The following is a 24,800-nucleotide window of genomic DNA, read 5'->3' as shown; positions in this document are numbered from 1 at the left end:
TAACAATCACTAAGGAAGCTCTTAAAAACAAAAAACTTCATCCATGTTCAGGCTGAAGAATTCACATTTAACCTTTATTTTAAATTACAGCCAAAGTCTTTGTTTCAAATCCACATAAATCACTGTTCTTCTCTCTGCAAATACATTTTTAGAGAAAACATTATTAAATGTTACATCTGACTTTAACAGAGTTTCCCATTTGCTTTTGCATGTTTATTATCAAACTCTAATCATGACATTTCCAAACTTATTTATACTTTCACACAAACTTCCAAAGTTTTCCCAACTTAAATAAAAACCCACAAAAACTGTGGGAAATGTTTTGCTTGAAAGATAAAAGCAACGTGGTCCAAATGTACATTTGTAATAAATAGTGTTTACTTTTGTTGTTCAAACATTCAGCTTATAACACTTTCAATACACGCATTCAATTTAATTTTCTTGTCTCTTAAAAAAAAAAAAAGAAAGTGTTTTCTTTCCCCATTTTGCTCTCAAAATATAAACTTATTTAATGCAAAGCATTCCCGGATCAGGCATGTTTTAAACTACAAGCACATCTAGCCTCAACAGCATTCATCCATATTATATACAAAATGCCATTTCTTTCAAAACTTCAGTCTGGACATTTTATAAATCTAATTTCACTTTTCCTAAAAACATGAGGTTATTTTACTATATAAGGCTCAATTAAAATTTTAGTAAATAAAAATAACAAAAGAAATGATACCATAATACTAACATAGGAAAAAGGATATATATTAATTTCATTTACTGAAAACGTTGAGGGGTTTTTCCTTGAAGTGTCTCTACTGTAGATTTCACACTACATTTATTAAAATATGACAAACCTTTAACCTGGGAACAATTTACCAGTTAACATCATCTACAGAAAGAGGAAGTATACTTTGGGTAAGTAAGACACTGGAAACGACTTATGCTGCCTTTTTTCAAAGCTGCTTAGAAAATGGCTACGTACTTTTAAAAAATAATCATTAAAAACAGTCTAACGGTTGTCTTGTGATATAGTTGATCACAAGCCTAGTGATGCCATCTAATTCTAAAGATTGAAATGTGCCTCTCAAAGGGATCTAGCGCATCCACGGTGTAATATGTTAAAGGTAATGAAACTAAAACGTAAGATTTCCTAATAGAATAAACATATTTTAAAGTTTTTATGATTGACAAAAGACTTCTTTTTTTAGCCATTAAAAAACTAAAAGTATCCTGACAAGAGATTCTGGTTTTGAAGTATGTCACACCCCGGTTACCCAGCCATGAATCTCAGTTCATTTTTTAAAATGAGGTCTATTTCCTGTAATTTTAGATATTTTAGAGTACAATTATTTTACATTTTTATGATGCCTTTGGGGTATCATTACAAATATTTTTATGTATTTAAACTTAGGAAAGAAAAATTAAGTAACAGCTTCTCTTATAGGCAGCTGTCAACTCTCTCCTGAACAAAAATCTTTGTTTTTAAGCAATCTAGAGATTTATATCCCTAGTAACCATAGAAATTAATCTTAAGCTTTAGAAAAAAAATTGCATAAAATGCTCTTTATTTAATTAAAATCAGAGCTCGTTCTTAGAAATAAGAACCTTCTTTTGAACAGAAAGAATTTTCCACAGAGTATAGGTGGTACTCTCTGTGATAAATGAATCACACACATTTAATTGACTTTTGAATTGCGTGCATAGAGAGTTAAGTACTTTGTTGGAAAGGATTCACTCAGGGACTATACTCACTGAAAACTTTTCATAAGAAAAGAAAGTGAAACACAGGATTCAAACAGTGTTTGTAGATTATCTGTGTGTGAGTAAGAAAAAAAAGCATAAAGAAAAGCATTTAACAATAACAATTAGGAGAATCACTCAGAGGGGAAGTCACTTTGTTTTTATTAGGAAACTGAAAATATTTTTCAGCGTGCCTTAGTATGACGATCCGTCAACACATCATAAATCAAATTTCATTTTGTGATGACTATCACTTGCTATTTCACATACATTAAAAAAGAGACATGTTCTGAATTCTGCTTATCACCATATGACTAAGAAGTTTCTTTCAGATTTAGAAACCAGTCGAGGATATCTGGGGCAGTCAACAATGCTCTGCTTAGCCACTCTCTTCCCGAGTAGTCTGAAAAAAATGTGTGCATTTAAGAGATGGTAATGACAAACTCCTCAAATATTTTTAAAATGTCAGAGTTTTTAAGGCTTATGAAATTCAGATTCTGGGCAAATCTGCATACTTCCAAATTTAACTTACATGAGATTTAAAATTCATGGCTTCAGATTTTTCTCTGTATAATAAATAATTTTAAAAGTTAGCCACATTCTGATTCCATTATATTTTAAAAAACCCACTTATTTGGAAAAAAAGATATTGCTGATCATGTCATACAATATTAAATATCCATAAAGTGCTCAGAAAGTGTACTGTAAACACCAAGTAAAGTCAAACTGCAAATATTTCTGCTTTCAGACAATCAAAGTCTTTGGAGAGGCCTGAAATACGTGTTTCTCCACACACATTTAGGCACCACTAAAAATGCTAAACATTAACATTTTCTCTAAGCAACCCCAATTTTTGGAAAAGGCACAGGCATTTTCCCCCCACACTGCCCATGGCTAATTTCATAGTCCTACAAAGAGAAAATTTACTAGGCACTTAAGGGAATCAAGACATCGTGGTACATGTAATGAGTTGCAGAAAGAGACAGAAAGTGATTAGGAATTGTAAATAGTAAGAATAGGTAGCTTCCACTGTATTTAATTGACACCACAGCATATTCAGCTGGTAGTTCTAAAAACGATTCTTCTATGATTAAAAAAATTGTTTTTGTTTAGGTGGGAGAAATATTGATTCAAATGATGCATCTTATTATCTTCATTGTAGGCTGCACACTTCCACAGCAATTGGTCCTCCAACTAAACAGTACCTATCATGAATTTTCACTTTTAATTCAAATTATAATAATCAATGATACTAGAAATCTAAATCTATACTAAAGCATCAATAGAAAATATTGTTAATAATGGTTTAAAAATAAACGCAAAGCATAATGCTGTTTTGAAGTTTTTACAATATGGTTAGAAAAACAAAATGTAGGTGTTCTACTAGAAATGTAGTTGGAATATCTTCATTCCCCTCTGTTTTCAGCCCTATACATGCAAGAAATTATGAAGATACAACAGCCTCATTTTCATGGGAAAAGAGAACTGGAAAGAGTTCGTGGGCTTTCTTTCAATCACACATGGTTTGAATGTCTTTAACTCTTTTCCCTCTCATGCAAGAAAAGTCAACAAGGTAAATATATGTTATTTTTCAGTACCTCCATAAGCCCATATCCCATGGTGGTATCCTTTAGGATTTTATCTCAAAGTCTTACACTGGGGTCAGGTAAGCTAAGCCTACAAAATTGTTTTGAGGGTTACATAACATATACATGAGCGCACTGAGGTGACAGAGAAGACAAATGCTACGAAGTAAAAACTAATAATAATCACAGCACCAAGAAAGTATTTATTAACTATTGGTACACTACATATTGTACAGTATATATATTTGGGCTCACAGTGTACCCTTGGTCAAGTTCCTTCTCCAGGCTTCAATCCTTGCTGATAAAATGAAGAGATTGCATTCCCTGATCCCTAAGGTCTAGTCCAGCTCCCCAAATTCCCTGGCTTCTTGCATTTGACTGAAGACTGAACAGTGTACTTTCAAGTGATTTTTCATATCCAAGTCTTCTCGGTGCTGTGCTTCACTTACAAGGGAATGGATTTAGCATTCATTTCTGATGACTACATTACAGAGCATATTCCATATTTCATTGAATCCTCACAAAAGTCCTCTAATATTATCATTTCTCCCATTTTATAGGTAAGAACAGTGTGGCTCAGATATGTTAGAGTTGCTATTTAATCCTAGATCTCTCTTATTAACTATACTTGTTCTTCCCCTGATGCAAAAATAACAATATATTGAATCACATGCTGAGGAATTAACAATCAAGCTCCAGGTTATGTGTAAAATGCGGTGCGTAGGTTACACACAGGTGGGAAGCATCTCCCTATCTCCATGGTGCCTGTCTTACAGAACTAAACCAAAAAGCTGTGTGTCCTTAATTGCAAAAGGTCATTAGGAGCCCCACATGTGCCAAGAAATCAAGGAAAGAAGAGATTACAAAGGTCTAGAAAACAGAGAGAGAGTGACTTTTAACCTGAAAGCAGGAGAAGAGGGAAGATCTGATTGGTCTCATGTAGGGCCCTGTAAAAGTTATTTATCCCTTCCCCACCCTGCTCCATAAGGCCCCCGGATGATTCTAATGTACAATCAGGGTTGAGAACCACTGATGTAGGAGCCAGAGGAAAGAGGCTGAGCATGGACTTTGGAATCAGACTGCCTGGATCTCATGCAGGCTGACATTCATGAACTATACAACATTCCAAACTTACTTAACCTGTCTTTGCCTCAGTTTCCTCACTTATAAAATAGGAAAGATAATAGTACATGCCTCAGAGTGTGTGTGAGAATGAATGGCATATATAAGTACTAGGCTAATACTGGAAGACCTCAAATGTCTAGTGAAGGAATTCTGTAAGCCAACAATGTTAAAATGTTCTCTTACAAATGATGGAGACACAAGACGGCAGCTTTTCTTCTTTCTTTTCTGTCTTTCTTCTCTCTCTCTTTCTTTCTCTCTTTCTTTCTGAGACAAGGTCTTGCTCCATCACCCATGCTGCTGTGCTGTGACATGATCATACCTCAATGCAGCCTCAAACTTCTAGGCTCAAGCAACCCATCTGCCTCAGCCTCCCAAGTAATTGGGACTACAGGCACACGTGTCTGACTAATTTTTTTCTTTTCTTTTCTTTTTTTTTTTGAGAGACAAAGTCTTGCTATGTTGCCCATGCTGGTCTCAAACTCCTGGCCTCTAGAAATCCTCCTGCCTTGGCTTGCTTTCTTTTATATTTAAATCGTACAATTAAATGCAAAACAAAGATAATCTTGTATTAGTCCACCTCCAGCACCTCCCCCAGACCAAATTTTTAAACAGGAAAATGATCTAATAAAATTCATTTTTAGGCAAATGAATTTTGTTGAGTAAACTCAAACAAGTTTTTAATCCTAGTGCAAAGAAATGGAACAAGTTAAAATGCAAAATAGAATAGCAGAGCAGTGGTACTATCTGTCCATATTCACATTACGGGCTCTAAAAATTATTCATGTTTGAAATACTGGGAAGGTGAATAAGAACATCTATGATTATCAGATAATGCAATTTTTTAATCCTATAGTTGAACTATATTTCCTCAAATAATGTACCTTCATTAAGACACGTTTACACTTTCCATATACACTTTCAAAAATGAGATTTCTCTCTTTTTATAAATTCTTTACATTTCCAAGAGAAAGGTAAAGCAAACAATCTAAGATCCTCCATTTAAAAATGAAGAAACTGAGTGTCTGAGGGACTTGCCAAGGCTGCCAATAAGCGAGATGAATACTGATTTCTTAAATAGCAACGCCAGGGATAAGGTAACAGAGAGGCCTAGGCAGCAGGATGAACTGGCACCAAAAATCCCCCATCTCCAAACACAGTCCAGTGAGATCCTGTGTCTTGGTTATGAGAACAACCTCACAGCTGATCACTGTCTCCTGCTGAACCACTGCAGCCAACTCGCCATCAAGTCCTCCAGCTTCTACATCTTTAAGGGCTCCTAAATTCACCCCCTTTCGCTCACCCCATCAGCCTCACTCTTGGATTCCTCACTTGTGGCCCTGTCTTTGCAGTCTCTACCCTTTCTAATGCAACATCCACTCTCCCACACCACCCACTGAGCTTACCCAAGCCTTTTGTGCTACGGAGGAAAAGCTGAGGCCTAACGTATTTGTGCTATTTTATAATCAAGAGCTTCTGCATGTCATTCTTCAGCCTTGGATGGTGTTGCCCAATCCAACTGTGGGTAGAAGGGCTGACATCTTCTCTCTAATCCTTTCTACACTAAACAGCTGTCTCACCATGAGTTTGGAGAAAAAACTACCACCAGTCATGTTACACTATGGTGTTATGCAGGAGACTAAAATTCGGTAAGCCTTAAGCACTTAGGATGCAAAAAAGAACAGATGCCTGAAATAACTACATGATATGCAAGGGAAGCAGCGACTTACATACCCTTTCAAGGAGGTGGGGAGAACTCCTTCATAAGGCCAGGACAAACTAGCCTGCATCTAAAGAAGACTTAAGTAGAGTGCCTAGACAATGTCAGGGTGGGCTTCTTCATGTTTTACGCGAAACCAACCCCACAAAGCCAGCGTTTCAACCAGAGCAGTTTGTGAGGATGATGGCTCCGAATCTAGGCCCTGGATTGGCTGTACTGGCCCACGATGGACACTGTCCAGGCTCCCCCTCCGGCTCCAGGGCCAGGCGAGGGGAAGACAAGATGATTCCAACACTCCCCAGTACAAGAAGGTCTCCTTGGTATGGGGTCAGGATAGCTCGACCTCCAATTTGCTCTCAGAGGCACGGGCTGAATTCCCAGGATTACTGGACAGTATGCTAAGGAGGAGCACAGACTTCTGTTTTCTAAAATGCTTATAATGCACCATCAGGGCAGAAAAACCAGGGAGAGAAATGTTGTACTTAATCATCACTGACTGATCAGGCCCTGCAACTAGAACATGTTACTTTATTACAAACTAGAACATGTTACTTTATTACAACATGTGATTAAAACTGAAAGCAGCAATGAATTAACTAAATGTCTATTCACTCATTCAGTATCACTTATGTAACACTATGCAACAGAGTTTTATACTGTCCTACAAACATTAACTCATTTAATTTTCATAAATGACCTAATAAGATTGTCATTATTTTATACACGAGAAAACTGATTATCCCGATTTTACATAGGAGAAAACTGAGGCCCATAAAGGTTAACTACTGTGCTCAATGTCCCTCAGCTAGCACATAGCAGAACTGGATTAAAACCCAGTTAATCTGTCTCTAGAATCTTCGCACCTAATTACTGTCCGTACTGCCTACCATGTTATCACTGTCTTAGATACAAATAAGATCTGCCGATAAAAAATGTGTTCGCCGATCCTCAGGATCACCTTGTCCTATTTTCCTGAGATATATCAACTGTACTTAGAATAAAATTGGTCTTGTTCCTACAGAGGTAAACTAACATCAACTTTACCTTCCAAGACACAAGAATGTAAGGAGGTAATATGCCTCTGTCCAGAGAGAATGTATTCACAGGTGTCTCCGTCTAAGGTCTATGGTCTGTCAAAGAAAGGGATGATTACCAATTCATGTAAGTGGCCGATGTTGTGTTTTCCTACGCACTAAAAACAGTCACATAAGACTTTAATAACGATATTAATTAGGAAATTCAAACTTAGTCATCCTTTTCTAGATAAGGGGAATTCTTGTTCCACAGAAACTCAGTGCATACTGTTTTTCATAAAGAAAAACTTACAACTCATGTGTGTATGTCTTCCCTAAAGTTGAAGGCTTTTTTTCTTTTTAGATTTTTTTCTTTTTTTTCCCTGAAGGGAGGCACTCCCAGCAAAAAGAAGCAAGTAGATTTGCAGTGACTTTTCTTCGCAAAATAGTACTGGATAATAAGATCAATGATGATAATATACCCCCCAAAATAATATTACTGCCAATATACCAGAAAGGTGTCCCTATTAGACTTGCTACATCTTAAAACACTAAATTATAACACAGTAGCACTGGTGGTTTTTGCTTGTTTTGTATCTTCAATCCTCAGCCCAATGACTGGCACATAATAGGTACTCCATTAATATTTACTGAATAAGTAAATTAAAGTAAGCACCTGTGATTGGACTATCTATATTGTTGGTCCAATCCAAAATCAAAGACTTCATAATCTCTCCAAGGAGAACAGTTTTGTGATACCAGTTCACTGGTGTACAAATACTATTGTCAGAGCAAAACTATCAGCTAATACAAAATAGGCAGTCAGGACATTTAAGGAGCATAATAAAAAATAGATTATATTCATGTAAGCATAAATCAAATAGCAAAGCAGTTAAAGTTTTAAGAAAAAGATCTAGGTTTTTTTTATTCGATAAAAAGAGAGAGATGTGGACGACTAAAGAAACTAAACACTAGGAAGAATACAGAATTTCTTTCTCTGAAGGTCTTTAGAATAAGTAAGACATCACCTATTTCATAGAATTTAGGGTTTTTTTGCAAGAAGACAAAGTTCACCTAGATAGCGTATACTAGCTCTAGAATTCCTTGGTTATAGCATATGAAACAAAATATACAACTAAGCCAAACCAGCAAATGAAGAAGCTGAAAGTGCCACTTCTTAGAAGAGGAATAACAATTTGAGGCTATCATGAATTTACATAAGACAAACATTTCAAAAATTTATCCTAGTGCCTAACAAACTTTCCTTAAAAGAACTTTTCTTTCAAATTAAAAACAGTAGCTTTATTAATGCACAACCCATTTCAAATTTGAAACATAACTCTAAACCATACCTTGTGGAATGGAAAGCCATAATTGTAATGTGGAATGAGACCAACTGAAATCAATATAAGAAATTTGAAGTAAGTAAATACTTTTTTTCCTGGGGGTAGTATAAAACGTATGAAATTACAGTAGTAAGAAGTTATTAATTTGAAATTATAAAGTGGAATGGAGGACTTCAAAATATTCAAAGATTTTTCAAAGAATTCTGAAAGCAAAGAAAACCATACTGTGCTCTGGAAAAACTTACCTTTTAGAAAAACAGCATTTCATTTGCACAGCTGCTTGCCCACGTTGTACTGCAAAGAAACAGCAAAATGGATCCCACCAAGCCTGTCACTGATTAAAGCTGCATTTTCGGATTCATAGGTATTCATTGACTGGCTTCTACACAAATATTCATTATTCAATAGCTAATCCAACTTAATCATTAAACCTGAACCAGGTGAGAACAGGAACTGTCAAGTTACTTATACAATAGAACATTCTGTCAAGGAGATTTATGAAAATTTCAACAATCACTGGGCAAAAAATCACTAGTAGCAGAATGTAATCTTCAAGTCAGAGGAACTAACTAGTAGGCACTCCGAACTGCTTGCCAAAAAAAAGAATAAAAGAATCTGCATTCAGCGGGGGGAAATGGCTTTTCAAATCAACTTTTTTTTTTTTTTCAAATAAAATGACTGCTGTTTAAAACAGTTATTTGTGGATTTGACCCAACTGCTCATGTTCCAAATGGGTCACTGTCCCTGACCACTGGGACCCTCACCATGGGGGCAGAGGTGAGGCAGCTGTGTGTGACTATCCCAGCACAGGCATCAGGGACTATGTGTCTATGATCCTATCTTCAATGGGATTTTTAGAGTTTTCTATCACTTGGTGTTACAAAAAAATTTAGCTCTTCAATTTTTATTTTCTCCAACCTTATTATCTGCTTATAGTGGAGAGTTTATGAGATATGCAAAATATAAGGAGGAAAATAAAATCAGTCCATAATAACGTCACCTACAAAGAAACTCTTTTATCACTGTAATATATTCTTTTCCATTTTATGCACATAACTTGACCCTGTGTGTCCATGGGTTCCACACCCACATCCATGGATTCAACCAACCATGGATGGAAAATATTTTTTTAAAAAGGATGGTTGCACCTGTACTGAACATGTGCAGATTTTTTTCTTGTTACTATTCTCTAACCAAAACAGTATAACAACTATTTACATAGTACATACATTGTATTGGGTTTTATAAGTAATCTAGAGAAATAAACAGGAGGATGTCTGTAGGTTATACACAAATACTACACCTTTTTACCAGCGACCTGAGCATCCACAGAGTTTGGTATCCAGAGGGAGTCCTGAAACCAATCCCCTGAGGATACCAAGGGATGACCATATAGCCCTCATATAAGTTAAACCATATTATATGTAATTTCTGTATTCTACTTACTTTACTCAACACCATGAGTACATGTAATTACAAATTCTTCTAAAAAATTACCTTTAATGGCTACATAACATTTCATTGTTTAAATTTACCATAATTTGGCCAGGTGCGGTGGCTCATGCCTGTAATCCCAGCACTTTGGGAGGCCAAGGTGGGTGGATCACCTGAGGTCAGGAGTTCAAGACCAGGCTGACCAACATGGTGAAACCCTGTCTCTACTAAAAAATACAAAAATTAGCCAGGCGTGGTGGTGGGCGCCTGTACCCTCAGCTATTCGGGAGGTTGAAGCAGGAGAATTGCTGGAACCCAGGAGACAGAGGTAGCAGTGAGCCGAGATGGCGCCATTGCACTCCAGCTGGGGCCAAAAACAGCAAGACTCTGTCTCAAAAAAAATAAAGTAAAATAAAAAATTTACCATAATTTAACAATTTCTCTGTTGTTGGACACCTAGTTTGTTTCTTCTAATTTTTCATAAGGACAAATTATGCTGTAATGAACATCTTTTTGCTAAACTATACCAGAGTATTTTTGTTCACTGAACCTGTGTCTGATTTTGTCATTCCTTAACATAACGGCTTTAAAAAGGAGTTACAAAGTTAAAAGTTAGGAGCATTTCTAAAATATAGCCACATTTTTGCGACATGGTTTCTCATTCTGTTTGCCTCACAGCACCCCTCCCAGCCTCCTAGGCAGGCAGGTCATACTCCGGGACCATTGCTGCCACCTCTCTCTTACTGTTGGTCAGAATGACTGCAGTTTAAAACAGTAAACAACATGATTATTCTAATGAAATTAAACCCAATTTTTTCACTCGTTAGTGATTATTAGTATCTTCTCTACACGAGGAAAAACAAGACCTCAGTTTCCTCATCCGGAAAACGAGGGGAGTCACACTACATGACCTCTCAGGCTGTTTTGCATTCTAACATTTTATGACTCTTATCTTTTGCTGTGGAGACACCGGGTGTTTAGGTTCACAGGACACTAACAGAAGAATAAAATGTAACCTATTCACTTAAAGCTGTTCAGCTGTTATTTAATCTTGCTTCTCTGGAAGCAGATCATGAACAGTAACTCTGCAAATTGGAAATACTTAAATACGAATGCCATACTGTTTTATAAAAAGAAAGATAACATTTACTTCTGGTATTTAAATACATAACCCAGTTTTTGATTCTCAATTCAGGCTCCATAAAACTAGATGCCACAGCTGGAAATTCTGATGCAAAGTTGTAACTTCACAGAAAACCAGATGCTATATTAAAGATAAGGTTTCCTGGAGAAGTATAGCATTTTAAAAGGCAACTGAAAATCTGTATTAGATTTTCTCAGAAAAACAGAAACCTCCAGGATACTCCTAAGCATTAAGAACCTGCACATTAACAGAAAGATGAAGCTGCCAATCTGCAGTTAATATGTCTAAACAGCATAGAACATACTCATTTGATGTACACACAAAGACCTCTATTAGGTGTAATATACCTAAAAGTATCTGCCAGATACCTCGAAAGCACTATAGGCAAAAGGGAAACAAATGACAGCACTATTTTTTTAATCTGTAGTATAAAGTATCAGAGCTTTAATGATTTTTTTAATCATTAGTGTAAAATGTACCAAAACCACTCTAACATTGTTTTAGTAAAGAATTTGAGTGGAACCTTATTACTTGAAAAACAGTAAAAATTACCTAAAACAATGTAAGTGGGAAAACAGAGAAAAAGAATTTAGGGAAATGGGCAGTGTTACTAAGTTAGCAAGAAGCTAGGAGTTAATAAAAACCGTACTTGTAAAAGAATATTTCTATTCTTGAAAATTAACTTCATGGCATAAAAGACTACTCAAGGATAAAACTTTCCCTTTTATATCTTTTCAAATGAAACTGAAAAGGTTCACAGGTTTGGAGTCAAATTTTACATAAAAAGTTTTTCCCTGTATTCAACATCAGTGAAAAAAAAATTTATTGAGTTCTTACTAGATGCCTTGAATTGAGGAAACTGTGTTGAAGAAAAAAAAATACACAGCTCTTTGCCCTGTTGTAGCTCTCAGCAGCAGTCTACACAACGGAGGGATGGGTATCCCTGGAAGTGGAGGCTGAATTGCTAAGGTGTGTGTGTGGCACATGTAATTTCAAGGGAACTGATGTCTAGGTCCCTAACCTTCATCTGTCTTCTTCCTACGCAGATTTGCATGAGAATCTGCCATGACACACACTTCATCGGCTCTACTTTCCCACATGTCCCATGCAATCTCCTTCTCCTACTTCAGAAAACAAACACAGAGTTCTCACCAAACCCACCCCCACTATGCTGCGCTGTCCCGGATATAAAAACCTCAAACAAAACAACGCTCAGAAATCCTGGGGAAGCTGAGAACGTGAATGACTCTAATGACTGGACAACAGAGCCTCTCACAAGTCAAGGGCTCCCAATTTTTTCCATCCAACAAAATTTATTAATAGAGAATCTAACTGAGTTGTCGTCTGGCACGTCACTAAAAAAAGTTAATGACAGTTTCAGCATGTAATTCAGAGGAAGTTCCAAGAACTGAGTGGGGTGGCAGTGCCCTAACAAAAGCTCCCTTCTTATCTCCTTGTTTATGTAAATGAGGGTTCTCAGCTCTTCACGTCACTAAGAAATGAAAGTTAAGAATGAAATTGATATAAAACCTTGTCAGATTCTTTAAAAAAGTAATATTCATCTACTTGCACACATCAGTAGAAAAAACTCAACCTATGCATCACCTTGAGAGGCTCTTCTGTTAAAATAGTGTATTTTTATTGTTGCTTAATCCATGTACACTAGTAATAATTACAAAGGTAACTCAACACAGAACAACTCAACATACAACACTTACAGACTTTCGGTCATCATTTTTTTAAAAATTAAATTTCAATTTGCATATCTATTTCTGTTTCACAGAACTATGATAAAATGATCAATAAAATATTTCTGGGTGACAGGAGCACCAAAATCTCAGAAATCACCACTAAAGAACTTATCCATGTAACCAAAAACAACCTGTTCCCCAAAAATTACTGAAATAAAAATTTAAAAAATATTTCCAAGCATAAACCAGGATAGGATATTATGTGGGGAAAGTGAAATGGAAATGTGAGTTCAAGGAGAAAAAGGTTGTAAAATTGATGACTGTAAAGTTTTTTTTAAGAACGTTTTTGCAAGAAATGATGGTGGATATCAAATATGGTATTCAGATTCCATGAGATATATTTAAAAGTGATAAAAACTTCCACTTTAAAATGTCAAGTTTTATAGCACACTGAAAACTATATCTTTTGCAATTATTTAAACTTATGATAAAGAATTATAGATGTCAGATTAATGGATACATACGAGAGGTTACTCAGTTTTTTTCAAAATTATTTTAGCGGATACATGAATAAAAATGTGTAAAGGTCACTGACTTACACATCTGGTAGGGAGAAAAACACTAAACACATATTTACAAATAAAATTCTATGAAGCAAAAACATAAACATACCATGAGAGCTGTCTGAAACAGAGGAACAGCATATGCAAAGGCTGTGAGGTGGAGGAGAACATAAAATGTTCAAGGAATCAAGCTGGATCATGCCATGCTTTCTAATCTAAAGTAGAGATTACTTATTTCTTTTTCTAAAGAGATACCTGGAAGGGAGTGTTTTAATCAGGAAAATGATCTATTCAGATTTACTTCTTATGTATTTATTATCTCTCAGAAAAAAAAATCTGTTGCTTATCAGTAAAAACAGGGAATTCATTCATTCATTCATCCATCAAATATTAACAGAATATCTGTTTTGTGCCAGACTTTATTAGGCACTCAGGATACAGGAGTACACAGATAATAAAGCTCTGATAGCACTCGAAACTTAGAAGTATTTACTTTCAGAGAAGGAAAAGTGAAGTTAAATGGGAGACTAAGAGAAAATATTTGCAAATTATACACATGACAAAGGACTTGTTGTTCAGAATATATAAAGTACTCTCAAAGTCAAAACTAAGAAAACAAAAAAACTAAATTAAAAATGGGCAAAAGACTTGAACAGATACTTCACTAAAGAAGGCAAGGGGGCACATGAAAGATATTTGGCCTCATTACCTATTAGAGAAATGCTAATTAACAATGATGTATCACTATACACCTATTAAAATAGCTGAAATAAAAATACAACACCAAGTGCTGGTGAGAATGTGGAATAACTGGAATTCTCATACATTGTTGGTGGGAGCACAAAATTGTACAGCCACTTTAGAAAATAAGTAGCTGTTTAAAAAAAAATAGTAGCCTTATTGAGCCCTAATTCACATAGCAAACAATTCATCCATTTAAATTGTGCAATTCCATGGTTTTTAGTATATTCGAAACTTGTGCAATCATATTTCCCCAATCCGTTTTAGAACATTTTCATCACCCCCAAAATCCCATACCCATTAGTGGTCACTCCCCATTTCCCCCAACACCCCCAACGCTGGGCAACCGATTTACTTTCCGACTCTATGGATTTGCCTGTTCTGGACATTTCATACACTGCGGTTCCTTCACTTATGGTGGGGTTATGTCCCAATAAATCCATCATAAATTGAAAATATGGGAAGTCAAAAATGCATTTAATACACCTAACCTACCAAACATCGTAGCTTAGCCTTGCCTACCTTAAGTGTGCTCAGTACACTTATAGAAGTATTTACCTACAGTTGGACAAAATCATATCCAAAGAATGCTGGCAACACAGTACACTGGAAAGTATGGGTTGTTTACCCTCATAATTGCATGGCTGACTGAGAGCTGCTGTCGAGCATCAAGAGGGAGTGTCGTACCGCACATCACTAGCCTGGGAAAAGATCAAAATCCAAAACTCGAAGTATGGGATGGGCGCGGTGGCTCACGCCTGCAATCCCAGCACTCTGGGAGGCCGAGGCAGGCGGATCACTTGAGGCCAGGTGTTCGACACCAGCCTGGCCAACATAGCGAAACCCCATCTCTGCTAAAAAAAAAAAAAAAAAAAAAAAATCAGCCAGGCGTGGTGGTGCACATCTGTAATCCCAGCTACTGAGGAGGCTGAGGCATGACAATCGCTTGAACTTGGGAGGTGGAGGTTGCAGTGAGCTGACATCATGCACTGCACTCCAGCCTGGGTGACAGAGACTCTGTCTAAAAAACAAAAACAAAAAATCGAAGTATGGTTTCTACTGAATGCTTATCACTTTTGCAGCACTGTGAAAGTTGAAAAATCATATCCTGAACCTTTGTAAGTCGGAGACCATGTGTAAATGGAATTATGCAGTAAGTGGCCCTTTGTGCCTGTTTTTTTTTAACTTAGCATATTTTCAAGGTTTATCCATATTGTAGCAGGTATCAGTACTTCATTTTTTATTGCCAAATAATATTCCATTGTATGGATATACATTTTATTTATTCATTCATCAGTTGATGAATACTCAGATTGTTTTCACTATTTGATTATTATGAATGATGCTGCTATGAACATTTGTGTACAGGCAGTTTCTTATGCCATTAAACATACAGTCACCAGATAACCTAGGAATCTTACCCCTAGGTATTTGCCCTAGAGAAATGAAAATGTATGCTCATGCAAAAATCTGTATACAAACATTTGTAGCAGTTCTATTCATAATTGCCAAAAACTAGATACAACACAAATATCCTTCAACAGGTGATAGATAATTGTAGTAACTTCATGTAACGAATACTACTTAGTAATAAAGAAGGAACTATTGATACACACACATCTAGAATCAACCTTAAAGGCATTATGCCGACTAAAAGAAGTCAGTTTCAAAGGGTATATATGATCTCATTTATATGATGTTATTGAAAAGACAAAATTATAGCAATGGAGAACAGTTTGTGGGTTCAAGGGAGTGGGCGTGACTACAAAAGGACAGCATGGGAGTTTCTGAAGGGAGATGGAACTGTTCTGCATCCTAATTGTGAAATGGTTATACAAAACACACATACACAGGGAGAGAGTACAAGACCCCCAGTGGACGCCTGAAACCAAGGATAGCATTGAACTCTATAGATACTATGTTTTTTCTATACATACATACCTATGATAAAGTTTAATTTACAAATTAGGTAGAGTTAGAGAATAAACGCAATAATAATAAAATAGAAGAATTCTTACAAGTTATGTGAATGTGGTCTCTTTCTCTCCAAGTATCTTATTGTACTGTACTCACCTTTCATTTTGTGATGAAGTGAGAGGATAAAATTCGAACCACAGTTGACCATGAGTAACTGAAACTGTGGAAAATTAAACTGTGGATAAGGTGGGGCATGGGACTATTGTACATAAAATGCTGAAATTCAGAGAACTGTATTAGCAAAAAGGTCAAGCTTACTGTATGTTAATCTATAAATAACACTTAAATTTTTAAAAAGCAGCTCTTCCTAAGCCGGTGCCCAGCAAGGAGAAGGCCATGTTCAGTTGGAGCTCCAAGATCGTGAAGCCCAATGGCAAGAAGCCAGATGAGTTCCAAAGAATGCTAGCAACACAGTCCACTGTGTTGCTAGCGATATGCAGTATGACACTCCCTCTTGATGCTCGGCAGCAGCTCTCAGTCAGCCATGCAATTATGAGGGGAAACAACCCATACTTTACAGTGTACTATAAAGAGGTCCGGCATCTCCCAGGCTCTTCAGGAGCTGGAAATGAACTCAGACCTCAAGGCTCAGCTCACGGAGCTGAATATTATGGCAGCCAAGGAAATTGAAGTTGGTGGTGGTCAGAAAGCTATCATAATCTTTGTTCCCGTTCCTCCACTGAAATCTTTCCAGAAAATCCAAGTCCGGCTAGTATGCGAACTGGAGAAAAAGTTCAGTGGAAAGCATATTGTCTTTATTGCTCAGAGGAGAATTCTGCCTAAGCCAATTCGAAAAAGCCGCACAAAAAATAAGCAAAAGCGTCCCAGGAGTGTACTCTGACAGCCGTGCACGACGCAAGCCTTGAGGACTTGATCTTCCCAAGTGAAATCGTGGGCAAGAGAATTCACGTGAAACTGGATGGCAGCCGGCTCATAAAGGTTTGTTTGGACAAAGCCCAGCAGAACAACATGGAACACAGGCTGAAACTTTTTTTGGTGTCTCTAAGAAGCTCACGGGCAAGGATGTTGATTTTGAATTCCCAGAGTTTCAAGTGTAAACAAAAATTACTAAATAAAATGTATTCACAGTAAAAAAAAAAAAAAAAAAAAAAAAAAAAAAAAAAAAGTTAAAAAGCGGCAGCTAGCTAGAAAAATATACGAGTCTCCTAGTCCCTTATGTTCTAGCCTAGAAAGGAAGCATTCTGTATTTACTGCATGCTTACCACTGATTGGTCATCATGCCACAGAGGCGACCTCAGAACAAATGACCTTGGCTATCCTAACACAAAAGTAAAAGGTATTCTGAGTCCAATTATAGGATGTTTTTAACTTCAATACTAGCTGGCCTTCCATCACTGCTCAGGAGAATTATTAATCACTATTAAATAAAATGGATCATGGCTGACACTCCCCGTAGTGCACAGGACACTGAAGTGCCCATGTGAAAAGCACCTGCTTTTAGGACTTCAACTTAGGGCTCATATCTGAAATCACTGTTATTTTGTTTTTGTTTTTTGTCTGTTTGTGGTGTCTTAAGTATGTCATATCTGGACCTCACCATATCCCCTGTTTTTGCTTCTCTAGAATACAACAACCTACCTCTTTGAACTGTCCCTTCTTGCCTCCCATTTATGGCACATATTCTACATTTCACTTGAGAGGATCCCAAAAATCTGGTGAAAATCTTTTTTTGTGTGTTGCACAAAGATTATATATAAAATCTACATAAGAAGTTTGTTACTTGGAGACCAGGAGTGCCAGATTCTAAAATGTCAGGATTATTTTGAAGTTAACAAGAAGGAGCTGCTGTGTAACAACAAACAATTTTTTTTCTTCAACTTTTATTTTAAGTTCTGGGGTACATGTGCAGGATGTGCAGGTTTGTTACACAGGTAAACGTGTGCCATGGTGGTTTGCTGCACAGATCATCCCATCACCTAGGTGTTAAGCCCAGCATCCATTAACTATTCTTCCTGATGCTCTCCCTCCCCCTAGTCCCCACTTCGACAGCCCCCAGTGAGTGTTGCTCCCCCACCATGTGTCCATGTGTTCTCATAATTCAGCTCCCACTTATAAGTGAGAACAGGCAGTGTTATAAGGTTTTCTGTTCTTGTGTCAGTTTGCTGAGAATATTGGCTTCCAACTCCATCCATGTCCCTGCAAAGGACATGATCGTGTTCCCTTTTATGGCTGCATAGTATTCCATGGTGTATATGTACCGCATTTTCTCTACCTAGTCTATTATTGATGAGCATTTAGGTTGATTCCATGTCTTTGCCATTGTGAATAGTGCTGCAGTGAATGTATGCATGCATGTATCTTTATAACAGAATGACTTATATTTCTTTGGGTAGATACCCACTAATGGGACTGCTAGGTCAAATGGTATTTCTGCCTCTAGTTATTTGAGGAATTGCCACTGTCTTCCACAATGGTTGAACTAATTTACACTCCCACCAACAGTGTAAAAGCATTCCCTTTTCTCTGCAACCTCACCAACATCTGTTGTTTTTGGCTTTTTAGTAATCGCCATTCTAACTGGCATGAGATGGTATCTCATTGTGGTTTTGATTTGCATTTCTCTAATGATCAGTGATGCTGAGCTTTTTTTCATATGTTTGTTGGCTGCATGTATATCTTCTTTTGAGAAGTGTCTGTTCATTCCTTTGCCCACTTTTTAAAGGGTTTTTTTTTTTTTCTTGTAAATTTGTTTAAGTTCCTTGTGGACTCTGGATATTAGACCCTTGTCAGGTGGATAGATTACGAAAATTTTCACCCATTCTGTAGGCTGTCTTGTAACAAAAATTTAACTTGGAATCAAAAGACCCTAATTTAAATGATCATGGGTTTTGGTTACAATCCAGCCATATTTTAGACAAATAATAAACAATAAGTATAATCAATGTGTTAAAATCAATAATAAGTGTGTTAACAAAGTATGGTAAGTGGTGAAAGTGTTACGGGACAAAAAGCAAAAGTAATGCAAGGTAAGGGAAATCTAGGAAGAGTGTAGGGAAAAAAGTGAATTCTAATTTTCAACAGGTTGGTCAGGATGAACTTATTGAAAAGATGACATATAAGAAAATGTTTGAAGGAGAAGTAAAAGTTATACAGGCAGATATCTCCACGTAAATACTTGGGGAAAATCATTCTAAGTAGAGGAAACAATAAGTACAAAGGCCCTAAGACAGGTGTGTATCAAGCATGTGTGATGAACAGCAAGGAGACTGAGTGTCTATTAGATACTCAGGTAACAGAAATAATGTCAGGTAGGTAGACATCTATAGATGTTTCTAAGTGTAGGGTTTCAAAGAGGTCTGACCTGGAAATATAAATCTGGGAGCTTCTGGACTACAGAGAATATTTACAGCTAGGGGGCTGCAGGAAATCACCATGCATCATTTTATGAGCATTTTATAATGGGTGCCTACTATGTGTCAACTGTGTGCCAAGGAGAAAGACACAAAGAGAAACTCAGCTTCACAAAATACTCTGCTAGTTTAATTTTAGTTTAACCAAAGCAATGGAGGAAGGCAGAGGAGGAGAAACACAGATCATCCCCAGTCATAGTTTTTAAAAAAAATTAGTCAAAGTTAAGAAAAAAAGATTGTGTGTAAAATATAAGTAATCTTAAATCTGGGTCTTAATCTAGGTGATTAACTGCAGGTAGCTGCTACATGTCTCAGATCCTCCTTGTCAAGTTATTCACTAACATTCTTTTCATCAATCTAGTCCATCAAGAAATCCATGACATGCGATTATTAAAAAGTCAGGAAACAGCAGATGCTGGAGAGGCTGTGGAGAAATAGGAACATTTTTACACTGTTGGTGGGAGTGTAAATTAGTTCAAACATTGCGGAATACAGTGTGGAGATTCCTCAAGGATCTAGAACCAGAAATACCATTCGACCCAGCCATCCATTATTGGGTGTATACCCAAAGGATTATAAATCATTCTACTATAAAGACACATGTACATATATGTTTTTTGCAGCACTATTTACAATGGCAAAGACATGGAACAAACCCAAAGGCCCATCAGTGATAGACTGGATAAAGCAAATATGGCACATATACACCATGGAATACTATGCAGCCATAAAAAAGAATGAGATCACATCCTTTGCAGGGACATGGATAAAGCTGGAAGCCATCATTCTCAGCAAACTAACACAGGAACAGAAAACCAAACACCACATGTTCTCACTCATAAGTGGGAGTTGAACAAGGGAGAACACATGGACATGGAGGGGAACAACACACACTGGAGCCTGTTGTGGGGTGGAAGACAAGGGGGAGGGAGAGCATTAGGACAAATGCCTAATGTATGCAGGGCTTAAAACCTATATGGTGGGTTGACAGGCACAGCAAACCACCATGGCACATGTATACCTATGTAACAAACACATGTATCCTAGAACTTAAAGTAAAATTTAAAACATTTAAAAAAAGAAATCCATACCATGGCTTGAATGTAGGTTGGAAGATGAATCAAAGGTACAATGCATTCTGACAGTTTCAAAGAGGAATGTAGCTTGTCCAGCCTATGCTAATGTGGACCCTCACAGTTCCTTGTGCCAGCAATGCTTTATCAAGGACTTCATATGACAGCTATGTTTTGTTCTATTAAACTGAACACTTGATTTTTATCATAATCATTCCTAAAAATAGTGATTTCATCTCTAATACATGAGTTGAATATTAATCGTAAAATAAATCTTAGGGAAGACAGCATAATTTTGATGCAATCCAAGTAGCAATTTCTGAATAGCCTTTGCTTCAATAGTTTGGAATATGTATTGTTTAGGTACCCAAGGCAGCCTAGAAGTAGCTATTTGAATCTATATGTTAGGGGAATCGATAGTCCTTCTAAACCTGGGTGATGGGGTATTTGTATACTAGGGCAGCTATAAACTGAAAAATCTTAAATATGGGACTGAAAATACGTACAATCACCAAACAACACTCATGATTAGTGTGTGTTTGTGTGTGTGTGTATGCCCCTAGGTTAAGGTCCTCTTAAGCATAAACTAATTCTAGCTAGCTTTCCAAAACAGAAGGAGAGGAGATTTGAAAAATACTAAGGTAATATATGAAGGATGGGTTAAAGTTCAGGTTTTATCAACCTAAGCCCTATTGACATTTTGGGCTGGATAATACTTTGTCTGGGGGCGGAGGTGGGGGTGCTTGTGGGAGAGCTGTACATTGTAGAATGTTTAGCAGCATCCCTGGCCTCTTTCTGCTGGATGCCAGTAGTAGCCCCCTAGCTGTAATAACCAAAAATGTCTCCAGATATTGGCAAATATCCCCTAGAAGCAAAATTGCAAGAGCCACTGGTTTAAATGATCAAAAGATGGGAAGGGCAAGGATACAGCTAGCCTCTGAAACAACTAAACCAGATATTTAAAACTCCTCTAGAACTCACTCAACTCCTACTTGTTTTGTCTGCATTTTAGCCTTAATTTTCTCATTGCAGCTCAGCAATGAAAACTGGCCACCAACAGCTCCTGAGCTTTGTTTGCTGAAATCCAGGCCTCTGGACTAAGAACAATTCTTTTTCTTAATTCCAATTAAAAATAAAATCTTAAGAAAGGATTCTGATTGGCCTGATTTGAGTCTGGTTGCTACCCCTGGTCCATGACCTAGAGGGTAGAAGATATTTGGAAACACAGCAGCTTGTACTGAAACCACTTGGTTGAAGCCAGAGGGGGGATCAGTTCCCAGGAAGAAGAAAGGTACTATTGTTGACAGAAGGGTGGTTTCAGGACCAAGAATAGGTATGTGCCACAATCATCTACTGCTGATTAACAAGCACACCATACAGCAAACAGCCAGGACATTACCAGTCCTGTATAATACTGAACTAGATTTGCTTTTCTGCATTTGAGGCACGTTTGTGAGTTAGGTACTCTGGGAAGCATGAGTTGGTAAGTAGGTAAGCAGTATACACAATATCTAAGCTTGAAGGTTTTTTCACCAACGTATCTTACAGTGACTTCCTGGATGACACATTTAAGTAATCCACAGATGAAAACTGGGAATATTTTTACTAAATATTGCTCAAAGTTAGACATGGCAAAAAGCTGGCAGTTGGTATACTTTGTGGGCTATTAATAAAATATACTTTTAACATGTGACTCTGCCTCAGTCAACAGAAGACCATAATTGACCAACCATTGCTCACTTTGTGGGCTGACAGAAACCCAAATGTTTGCCTTGAAACTCCAACTGGGTTCAAGAATAAAATCCAGGAATATAATAATAATATACATATCAAACAGACATAAGGGCATTCAATGTAGAATTTAAAGAAGGAAGCAGTCTAAGTTGAAAAATTTTAAGACTTCCCAAAGAATGAGAGGAGACAGACACAGGAAATCCTTCCCTGGTTGTCTCTTTAGGAAACCTCAGAAATTCGGTTCTATGTTAAGTAAAGAAGTACCTGTACTTTGAGAGTGGAGATTCTGATAGAGGGGGGGCTCTCGTCTGATCTGGATCTCAAATCTCAGCTTTGCCTTAGGCAAGCCAGAGCTCATGGGGTTTCCCTTTCATCTGGGATCTTCCAGTAGAAGTAGACTCAAGTGCCTGATTACAGCTTTATCGCAGAAGCAGCACCACTTTATCCAGCCAGGAGCCAATCATAATCAAAGGATAGAGAAAAAGGTTTGAAGAAGGAAAGGAAAGTGTGGGGGATTTCAACCAACAGAGTCACAGACTGCTTCGTGGAAGTCATCTAATGGTCATGGCCCTCACTGCTCCGTTCTTGGATCTTATAGTTGCTTTTAGAGGCCACATTCCCCAGTGAGCAACATACTCAAATAGACACTACTATTTTCAAAAGTAGATTATTTAAATGTGACACACTGAAAATCTCTAAAATCAAGTTAGTAAAAATCACACTGCTACATCTTCAACAGATACCCGACAAAACAGCATGGACAATGAAATCTTTAATGCTGAGTAAAAACTACCCCAGCACTCAATCTTGACAGCAAAGCCAGAGGTCTGGGATATCTCCTTGCTACTGAAGTAATGAATTGCCAGTTGACTGTCATTAGACAATCATAAACTTCTAGTTTTTTCTTATAAAGACTGATGATCCATCACTGCTTTTATAAATGATGTGATTTCTTCCCCTTTTAACCTGAGGGCAGGGGTGTGATAAAGACACTGAAGACCTTAGTGGGGGTAAGGACATGCAATTACGTTAACAGTCAATACCGGAGAAAGAACTGTTGAGAGGGCACCTTCCATTGCAGGAGAGAATCCAGCCTAAAGGAGACATGACATCAACCACACACTTCAAAATCCACAAGGCCAGGACTTGTATATTATGGCTTCACTGTATCAAGCGGCGCCTTGAAAGTAGTAAGTATTCAATACTGTTTACTGACTACTTCTGCAAGGCTTCTCCATGAATCATGAAGAAAAAGATATACGTAGATATATGAATCAGAAAAATGTTTCTCAGTCTTCTCACTGCAGATGGAGAAAGCAGTTCCATAAAAATTGCCATAAGTAAAGCTATCAACTTGTTAAGCACAGCAACAGATAGTGCAGCTTCAATGGAAAACAGAGACTTCATGAATAAAATTCATTCTATCACTGGTCTCATTAAAAACATTTAAAGTGAGAAATTTTAAAAAGTTCTATTTTTCAGTTATTTGGTTGTGGCAAAAAAGAGAGTTATATGTTATTTAGATGTGATTTCTACTAACTTTTAAAAATTCTTCACTCCTACCTTTCAATACTGAGATTCCGAATGGATGATCCACTCTGTCCTCATTTGGCCAACAAGGAGGAAGCGCCTGTCACAAGCCAGGACTGTGTTTTAAGCAGTAATACGATGGGATAGGATAACATATAACATCCATGTAGTCTTTGATCCGAAGGAGCTTACAATCCACTGGAAGTGGCATAAACAGGTTAATCAGCGAATATAAAATCCAAACCACCAAAGGAGGTACCCATACATTAGGTAATGAAAGCAGGAACTAGGAGGGGGCTCTGGTCTGTGGAAAAAAAAAAAAAAAGAGAGAGAAAGACTAGAGAATACTTTCTTTGGATCAGATAAGGGGGTATATGAGAGAGGATTCAAAGGGTCTCTCAAGGTCCTAGTTAGGAAAACTAATCTTTTGCCTTCTCTATGAAGATCCTAAGAAGCATACAATGGAGGCTAATTATAACAATAGTTCCATAAACTATGGGGACAGGAAGGAGGGAAGGAAATCATATTATCCAAGTTTCACAAGTAAATGTCTCATGAAAACATTCAATATAAGGTACTTGTAATCCTCTTTAAGTTTCACTTTCTCCATTTAATTCTCAGAAAGTACATTCATGCAACCAAATAAAACTGCTTCTCTCCTCAATGACAAAGTCCTTAAAAGTTCCAAAGGATAGTGAGACCTAAGTGAATAAAACTTTAAAAAATAATAATATATATACTAGGAATGGTTGTAAAATTTCTAGAAAAATTCATGGTCTAATATGCAATGATTATTTCTAATAAATACCTCAAAACATTTGTTTCCAGTGCTAATTAAAATGTGAATAACTGTGAATACTAAATAATGGAAAAAAAGAGCTTTGACTAAGCAGTTCTAAAAATTGTGGTCATCTTTTGTTTGCTTTGTGTTTTAAGAAAAACTTGAATAGCCAAGGTTCCTGGATAAAATTTAAATACTTTGAACTGGCTGTGGTGGTTCATGGTAATTTAATTAATTCTC

The 24,800-nt window shown here is 37.0% G+C and overlaps 1 protein-coding gene and 1 pseudogene across 6 annotated transcripts in view; one reads left to right on the top strand and one right to left on the bottom strand.

Annotated features, from left to right (window-relative positions):
- STX18 (syntaxin 18) overlaps nt 1-24,800 on the bottom strand; it is a 120,729-nt gene that overhangs the window by 69,362 nt on the left and 26,567 nt on the right. The window lies entirely within an intron of this gene.
- Nucleotides 16,359-17,129, top strand: LOC129464887 (small ribosomal subunit protein eS7-like; annotated as a pseudogene).

The sequence above is a fragment of the Symphalangus syndactylus genome, chromosome 16 (genome assembly GCF_028878055.3).
Source record: "Symphalangus syndactylus isolate Jambi chromosome 16, NHGRI_mSymSyn1-v2.1_pri, whole genome shotgun sequence".
Lineage (NCBI taxonomy): Eukaryota > Metazoa > Chordata > Mammalia > Primates > Hylobatidae > Symphalangus > Symphalangus syndactylus.
Note: the sequence above shows the minus strand (reverse complement) of the source record. Positions and strands in the feature narration are given on the sequence as shown.